Genomic DNA, 9,258 nt, shown 5'->3' with positions numbered 1-9,258 from the left:
CACATCCCTCTACCCAACGCCACCCCTTCAACAGACCAGCACCCTTTTGTTCCATTGTCCTCAGAGTGACGGATTCTGGTAACAAACAGAGGGCAAGAGGGAAAAATTAAGGGTCCAGGGTTGGGTGTTTGATTGGCAACTCAGCTCTCCAACCTGTCAACACAGGGAATGAATGAATAAGAAGGCAACTTCTTAAAAAGACCAGGCCTGGCCTGAAAACAAGGGTACGTCCTGAAAAGAAGGGGACAAGACTGAGCACTGTTATAATCAGAATAATAAAGAATGAAGTCCTGAGTCCTGATTCGTCTTCTCTCTGGTGGTTCATCCTGATCTTGGACTGTAATAAATTAAAGCAGAGAGAGGAGAGGTGAGGAGGAGAGTAGGTAGAAGGCCAGGGTTAGTTAACCCAGGGTTTCCCAAACTCATTCCTAAAGGCTAGAGCTGCCGCTTTCAAGGACCGGTACACTCATCCCACTACGACCTCCGACAAGCAATCAAACAGGCAAAGCATCAGGACTAGGATCGAATCTTACTACACCAGCTCTGACGCTCGTTGGATGTGGCAGGGCTTGCAAACTAACACAGATTACAAAGGCAAACCTTTCCGCGAGCTTCCCAGTGATACAAGCCTACCAGAAGAGCTAAATGCCTTCTATGCTCAAGCTCTTCTATGCTCGCTTCGAGGCAAGCAACACTGAACCATGCATGAGAGCACCAGTAGTTCCGGATGACTGTGTGATCTCCCTCTTCATAGTCGATGTGAGTAGGACCTTTAAACATTTACAAGCCAGGGGCCAGATAGATTACCAGGACACGTACTCAGAGCATGCGCTGAACAGCTTGAGGGTGTCTTTCCTGACATTTTCCACCTGTCCCTGACCCAGTCTGTAATACCTACATGTTTCAAGGAGACCACCACAGTCCCTGTGCCCAAGAACGCCAAGGTAAACCGACTAAATTACTATCGCCCTGTAGCACTCACATCTGTAGCCATGAAATGCTTTGTAAGGCCGGTCATGGCTCACATCAACACCATCATCCCAGACACACTGGACCCACTCTAATTTACATATTGCCCCAACAGATCCACAGATCACGCAATCTCCATTGCACTCCACACTGCCATCTCCCACCTGGATAAGAGGAACACCTATGTGAGAATGTTGTTCATATACTACAGCTCAGCGTTCAACACCATAGTGCCCTCCAAGCTCATCACTAAGAGCAGGACACCTCCCTCTGAAACTGGATCCTGGACTTGCTGATGGGCCGCACCCAGGTAGTGAGGTAGGCAACAACACATCCGCCACGCTGACCCTCAACACGGGGCCCCTTAGGGGTGCATTCTTAGTCCCCTCCTATATTCACTGTTCACCCATAACTGCATGGCCGCGCACAACTCCAACACCATCATTACGTTTTCTGACGACACGACTGTGGTAGGCCTGATCACCGACGATGATGAGACCGCTTATAGAGAGGAGGTCAGTGACAATAACCTCTCCCTCAGTATCAGCAAGACAAAGAAGCTGATCGTGTACTACAGGAAACGAAGAACCAAGCACGCCCACATCCACATTTACAGGAGCTCTAGTGGAGTTTGTCGAGAGCTTAAGTTTCTCAGTGTCCAAATCACTAAGGAATTAACATGGTCCACACAGTCGTGAAGAAGGCACGACAATGCCTCTTCGCCTCAGGAGATGGGCCCTCAGATCCTCAAAAAGTTATACAGTGCAATGTGCTACAGAGAGTAGTGTGCGTACGGCCCAGTACATTCCTGGGGCCAAGCTCTCTGCCATCCAGGACCTCTATACCAGGTTGTGTCATAGGAAGGCCCTAAAAATGGTCAAATATTCCAGTCACCCAAGTCAGACTTTTCTCTCTGCTACGGCACAGCAAGCTGTACCGATGCACCAAGTCTGGTCTCAACAGGACCCTGAACAGTTTCTACCCACAAGCCATACGACTACTAAGTAGCTTTCCAAATTTCTACCCGGAATATGCATTGACCCTCTTTGCACTAACTCTTTTGATTCAACACATATGCTGCTGCTACTGATTATTACATATCCTGTTGCCTAGTCACTTTACCCCTACCTATACAGTGCCTTTGGAAAGTATTCAGACAACTAGACTTTTTTAACATTTTGTTACATTACAGCATTTTTTTTCATCGGCAATCTACACACAATACCCCAGAATTGCAAATGTATTAAAAATAAAAAAGTATTCAGACCCTTTGTTATGTTGTGGCTTTACTTTCATTAATCTGATGACTGTTATTTATTTAATCCACTAACTATGTTTAATTGTTACCTGATTAAAATAATCGTGTAACAATTAAATCATTAGGATTTGGGTCACCACAGAAGAGGTTGATTAAAGAGTTACCATCTCCCGAATTAAACTCTACAAGGTTTGTATCGATTTCATCAATAAACAGTCATCTTATTAATAATTACCTCTTATCATACCATCATTCTGAACAGTCGTAACCTCATGCATCTGCAAAGAACCCAGTCTTACTCATGATTCAGTGCAACACTAATTGGTTTAATTATTTATTTACTAGCTAACTAAAATGAGAAAACAGGATAACATACACACTTAATACATGAGACAAAGGTCCCTAGCAGACTTTTACAATATGGTGGCTTTCCCTACCACGACATGGAGAGGGAGAGAGAGAGAGTGAAAAAGACACTTATCACCAATACATTTCAGAACTATTCTCAAATTAATCATATAGTTTGCACACGAACCGCTGCCCGGTTGGAATAAGAAATCATTAACTTATTTACGTGTGGGTGCCTTTGTCCGGTCGGAACCAGTCCTCTTTAGGAAGGTTGTTGTCCTTCCAGTGGCAAGCTGTATGGCGCTGATTGTCTGAAAGTGGTCACCCCTTTCCCATCTCTTACACTGTTGTTCACTCTGGAAGACAGCCAGCTATATCAACAATTCCCATTGGAGATGATAGTCGGAGAATACGGTGATTTGAGACTCGTAGTAGGATGGGATGGTTTGAAGCATAGTAGGATGGTCACTGTTAGAGTCACTTTCCTCGATATCTGACTCAAGACAGCTAATGAGCAGTCTCAGTGATTGTCTGGGAGGTGAGCTTCTCGCCTACACATTGTGTTGACTATTCAGGATTCAGGCCCACGATGGACATGAGCTGCAGCTCGCCGTCTCTCTTGTCTAAACGAAGGTGAGTTTATTTCTTCACCTCGTGTTGAGGTTCAAAGTTCTGTCCCATTTCAAACATGTAGCTACTGACACACGTTTCCTGGTCTGATGTTAATTTAGTTGGCAATGCCTTTTATGCACTCTTGTCAAAGGGGGATTGTTCCATCAGTCTAACACACTCTCTGACCTAATTTGGGCATTGCTACTTACTATGAACAGTTTATAGCAGATAGATTATTTTACCCTCCTAAAATCCCATTCCAATCTTAACAAAAATGCTTTCATCATTTTTCATATCATATTCACAACGCATTGGATGGAAACTTGACAGATATACTTTCCAAGTTACAGAACTTGCACAATTGGTGGCTGACTAAATACTTTTTTCCCCCACTGTATAACTTTGCTAGTGTAGCATGTAGGCTAACGCAACGTTAAATCATTGAGTCTCCACACAGTCAGTCAGTGCAGGAACATGATTGCACCAAAAATTGAGCTACAACTGGCTAGGCAGTTGGTAGCCTAAATCCTGCCTGATGTTACTGTTACTGTTACTTCCTAAAACCATGGACATACAGTGGGGCAAAAAGGTATTTTGTCAGCCACCAATTGTGCAAGTTCTCCCTCTTAAAAAGATGAGAGAGGCCTGTAATTTACATCATAGGTACACATCAACTCTGACAGAGAATATGAGAAAAAAATCCAGAAAATCACATTGTAGGATTTTTTATGAATTTTTTTGCAAATTATGGTGGAAAATAAGTATTTGGTCACCTACAAACAAGCAAGATTTCTGTCTCTCACAGACCTGTAACTTCTTTAAGAGGCTCCTCTGTCCTCTGCTTGTTACCTGTATTAATGGCACCTGTTTGAACTTGTTATCAGTATAAAAGACAACTGTCCACAACCTCAAACAGTCACACTCCAAACTCCACTATGGCCAAGACCAAAGAGCTGTCAAAGGACACCAGAAACAAAATTGTAGACCTGCACCAGGCTGGGAAGATTGAATCTGCAATAGGTAAGCAGCTTGGTTTGAAGAAATCAACTGTGGGAGAATCGATCTGGGACTCCACGCAAGATCTCACCCCGTGGGGTCAAAATTATCACAAGAACGGTGAGCAAAAATCCCAGAACCACACGGGGGGACCTAGTGAATAACCTGCAGAGAGCTGGGACCAAAGTAACAAAGCCTACCATCAGTAACACACTACGCCGCCAGGGACTCAAATCCTGCAGTGCCAGACGTGTCGCCCTGCTTAAGCCAGTACATGTCCAGGCCCGTCTGAAGTTTGCTAGAGAGCATTTGGATGATCCAGAAGAAGATTGGGAGAATGTCATATGGTCAGATGAAACCAAAATATAACTTTTTGGTAAAAACTCAACTCGTCGTATTTAGAGGACAAATAATGCTGAGTTGCATCCAAAGAACACCATACCTACTGTGAAGCATGGGGGTGGAAACATCATGCTTTGGGGCTGTTTTCCGCAAAGGGACCAGGACGACTGATCCGTGTAAAGGAAAGAATGAATGGGGCCATGTATCGTGAGATTTTGAGTGAAAACCTCCTTCCATCAGCAAGGGCATTGAAAATGAAATGTGGCTGGGTCTTTCAGCATGACAATGATCCCAAACACACCGCCCGGGCAACGAAGGAGTGGCTTCGTAAGAAACATTTCAAGGTCCTGGAGTGGCCTAGCCAGTCTCCAGATCTCAACCCCATAGAAAATCTTTGGAGGGAGTTGACAGTCCGTGTTGCCCAGCAACAGCCCCAAAACATCACTGCTCTAGAGGAGATCTGCATGGAGGAATGGGCCAAAATACCAGCAACAGTGTGTGAAAACCTTGTGAAGACTTACAGAAAACGTTTGACCTCTGTCATTGCCAAGAAAGGGTATATAACAAAGTATTGAGATAAACTTTTGTTGTTGACCAAATACTTATTTTCCACCATAATTTGCAAATAAATTCATTCATTCATCATTTTGTCTGTCATAGTTGAAGTGTACCTATGATGAAAATTACAGGCCTCTGTCATCTTTTTAAGTGGGAGAACTTGCACAATTGGTGGCTGACTAAATACTTTTTTGCCCCACTGTATGTTAGCCTACTGTAACCACACACAAAGAGGGTGTGTGTGTGTGTCTGTGTTAAGGTTGGGAAATTGTGTACAAGCCTACATTGCCCGATTGCGCCCCATCGCGGTGCTGTGCTACTGCCGCTACTCAATTATTTCCTCCCCCTTTTACAGTTTAATATGCTTACCTCTTACAGATTTTAACAATACCAGATGAACAAAAGTGTCACAAGTGAACCATAACTGTCTCCAATCTCACAGTTCATGGACACCCATGTAGGGCAGTACAGCATGAATCATCCACAGCAGAAAGCTATCAACAACGCAATACTGTCCGACCTGGTTATCGATTGCAACTTGTCTCTGTCTATTGTGGAAAACAAGAGTTTTCGTCACTTTCTGTCAGTGGTTGACAGTAAGTACAGCCCAGTGTGTCACAGAACATTGACATCAAAAGTAGAGAACCTCGCTACGAGAGACGTTCAAAACTGAAACTCAGTTGAGCAACACAGACCATGTTTCAGTCACAGTGTACATTTGGTCTGACCGAAAGATGAGGGGGTTCCTTGGTGTCACTGTGCACTGTATGGAGAAAGATGGGGCGAGAATACAGCTCATGTCCAATCTCCTGGCTTGTGACCACTTCAAAGTCCCACACACGGCCGAAAGAATCTGTGAGCAATTTGAGGCCAAATGTGATGAGTACAGCATCAAAGATAAATTGGACTATATCATTAGTGACAATGCTGCCAACATGAGAAAAGCATTCACGGCGTGCTTCCCCATTGAACAAGAAGATGAAGTACATGATGCAGAACACCTTGATGACCCAGAGCTCTGGAATGACCTAACCCTGGAAGACCAGCAAACAGTGGATGCTGCTATTGCAAAGAAAACAGCGCTTTCAGTGTTTTGCCCACACTCTCCAGCCGGTGGTGGGAGATGGCTTGAAAGAAACAAAGTGATGACTCCTTCTCTTTCAAAGTTATCAAAAATCAGCTCACTACTGCATACAAGCACAACATTCAAAGAGGTGTTTGAGGCTGAATTCAGGGAAAGAGGCATCCCTGCTGCTGTCAACACAAGATGGAACTCAACACTGCGACAAGTGAAGGCAGTTATCCAATGTGACCATCTAAAGCTCTGGAATGTTCTAGAAAAGGCTGGGCACAAGGAGTTGTTGTTCACAGTACGGGAGTGGAGTAAGTTGAAGGAGTTGGTGGACATCCTGAAGCAATTTGGAGAAGCAACAGATTAGGAACAGGGTGAGAAGATGATCACAATCAGTTCTGTTGTTCCCTCTGTCCTGTCCCTGAATCACCACCTGGAGCAGCAGAAGCCTCAAGTCCATTTCCTGAGCGGCCTGGTCAGAAGTCTCCAGGAATCCCTGAACAAAAGATTTATTGGAATCTTCATCAATGTGAAAACAGCCAGGACACAATATGGAATCACTGCCCCCTTTTCAGATCCAGTCTGCCCCCTTTTCAGATACCTCAAAGCAGCTGCCTTGGATCCGTCCTTTCCTCTGATGTGGGTGGAGCACCATGTGCTGGTCAAGGAGGAGGTCAAGGAGGAGGTGGCACAAAGAGTGGAAGGTAAATATTATTGAGTTTAATGTAACTTTATCGCATTTAATCCAATTGACTGCAACAATAATACTTTTTCAGTTTAACCCACTGCATCACCAATACTCTAATACCAGCCTGTTTGGTTCTGCTATGCTTTTACATGTTTTGCCAGAACTGATTCTGCAAGATGCTGCAGGGACAGAGCAAGCTGTGCCTCTTGTTGATGAGGAAGAGCGAGAGGACCATAGACTTGGACAAGAAGAAGGGCTGTTTGCAGCATACTGTAAGAAGCAAAATGCCCTCTTGTTCTGGGCAATGAACAGGAAGGCTCTTCCTTCACTGTCTCGAGTGGCAATCAGGGTCTTGGCAGTGCCTGCCTCCAGTGTTCCGGTGGAGATTGTCTTCAGCCATGGTGGCCTCATCGTGCACAAATGACTGACAGACTTTTATCGAATTTGGTCTTTTGCAAATGCAATGCATCATAGGGGCCTGAGATAAGAGGAAAAATGAAACCGTTAATGCATTACACACACCACACACACACACACACACACACACACACACACACACACACACACACACACACACACACACACACACACACACACACACACACACACACACACACAGTCCATGTTCAGGTTATGGGATCTGTATTTGTTTCTCAGACATTCAGGTCAGTGTTCAAATTGTAGGTCTACTTGAAGTTCAGTAGCAGTTGTTTTGATGTGCCTTTTAATAAATTATTGTAACTTTATGGCAGGATTGTTTTAGGTGTCTAGAGTATACCTGGAGAGAGAGAGAGAGAGAGAGAGAGAGAGAGAGAGAGAGAGAGAGAGAGAGAGAGCAAAATATTTTGTTTTTGTTGTCATATTGATGTCTTTCTCATGGCTACCCATGTATTTCCATGGAAATATAAAGTTTATTTGGAAAGTAATAAATATACACATTTTTAAAAGCATTCATGATTTGCGTACATTTAATATGCTAACTATTACTCTTGTTAAAAATATGAACTGGTGTTACATTTGATGAAGAGCACATCATGACTTGTTTAGGACTCGAAACTCAAAGTTTAGGACTTGAGACTTGACTTGGAACTTGTCGGTATTGACTTGAGACTTGACTCGGACTTGCCTGTCTTGACGTGGGACTTGAGTGCTAAGATATGAGACTTACTTGTGACTTGTAAAACAATGACTTGGTCCACCTTTGCTGACTACTTTCCGGTGTGCACTGTTTGTCCATATCTACATACCTTGTACCCCTGCATATCGACTTGGTACTGGTACCCCGTGTATATAGCCATGTTATTGTTACTCATTGGGTATTTATTCCTTGTGTTATAATTGTTCTATCATGTATCTTTCTGCATTGTTGGGAAAGGCCCGTAAGGCTCTGTTAGTCTACACCTGTTGTTTACGAAGCATGAGACTAATAACTTTTGGTTTGATTTAGATTTTTAGTCAATGGAGAGTTCACTTTAAAATGTTCATGTTTTAAGTTTTATTGGTACAGGATACACATGGTATACACCGTCCAATGAATTGCTTGCTTGAAGGTTCCTTCTGGACAATGCAACAACAATAAGAAATAATAAAAGATAAGAATAAGAACAAAAGTAAATTGTTCAGTATAATAAAATAAACATTTTAGCATATGTATAATACAGGAAGGCACAATTTATAGTCCAATATTTACACATGTTTTGGGGAGTGTTTAGCAATCATAATAAGAGTCTGGTAGCAGCAGTTGTGATGTGTATGTAGCATGTCTGTGTGGGGGTGTGCATGAGTGAGTGCATGTTTGCTAAGGTGTGGAGAATCAGAGCAGGTGGTCAGTCCAGTTCAAGTTTTCAGCAGTCTGATGTCTTGTAGATAGAAACGGTGTCTGAACCTGTTGGTATCAGACCTCGTGTTCCAATACCATCTGCCCCATGGTAAAGTAGTAAACAGCTCATGGCTGGGGTGTGTGGGGTCCTTGATGATACTCTGGGCCTTCCTCAGGCACCGTTTCGAGTAGATGTCCTGGATTGGTGGGAGCACGGTCCCAGTGATCTACTAGACCGTCTTCACCACCACCCTGCAGGTCCTTGCAGTTGTCGACGGATGGTGCAGCGGTAGTTTTGGAGAGGAACCGTGGTGGCATGCTGAATTTCTTCAGCCGCCTTAGGATGTAGAGACACTGTTGCTCCCTCTTGACAAGAGTGGTGGTGTTGTTGATCCATGCCAAGTCCACGGGGATGTGGACGCCGAGGAACATAAAGCTGCTGACTCGCTCTACTGCAGTTCCGTTGATGTGGATCGGAGCATTTCCCCTCCTTAGCTTCCTGAAGTCAACAATCAACTGCTTTGTTTTGCTGACGTTGAAGGAGAGGTTGTCTTGGCACCACAATGCCAGTTCAGTTATCTGCTCCCTATAGACTG

The 9,258-nt window shown here is 43.9% G+C and overlaps 1 pseudogene; it reads left to right on the top strand.

The window, feature by feature from the left end:
- Positions 1–5,817: 5,817 nt before the first annotated feature.
- LOC149974559 (zinc finger BED domain-containing protein 4-like) lies at positions 5,818–7,314 on the top strand (annotated as a pseudogene).
- Positions 7,315–9,258: the final 1,944 nt, after the last annotated feature.

This window comes from Oncorhynchus mykiss, chromosome 20 (assembly GCF_057628025.1).
Source record: "Oncorhynchus mykiss isolate SJ-2025 chromosome 20, ASM5762802v1, whole genome shotgun sequence".
Taxonomy (NCBI): Eukaryota; Metazoa; Chordata; class Actinopteri; order Salmoniformes; family Salmonidae; genus Oncorhynchus; species Oncorhynchus mykiss.
Note: the sequence above shows the minus strand (reverse complement) of the source record. Positions and strands in the feature narration are given on the sequence as shown.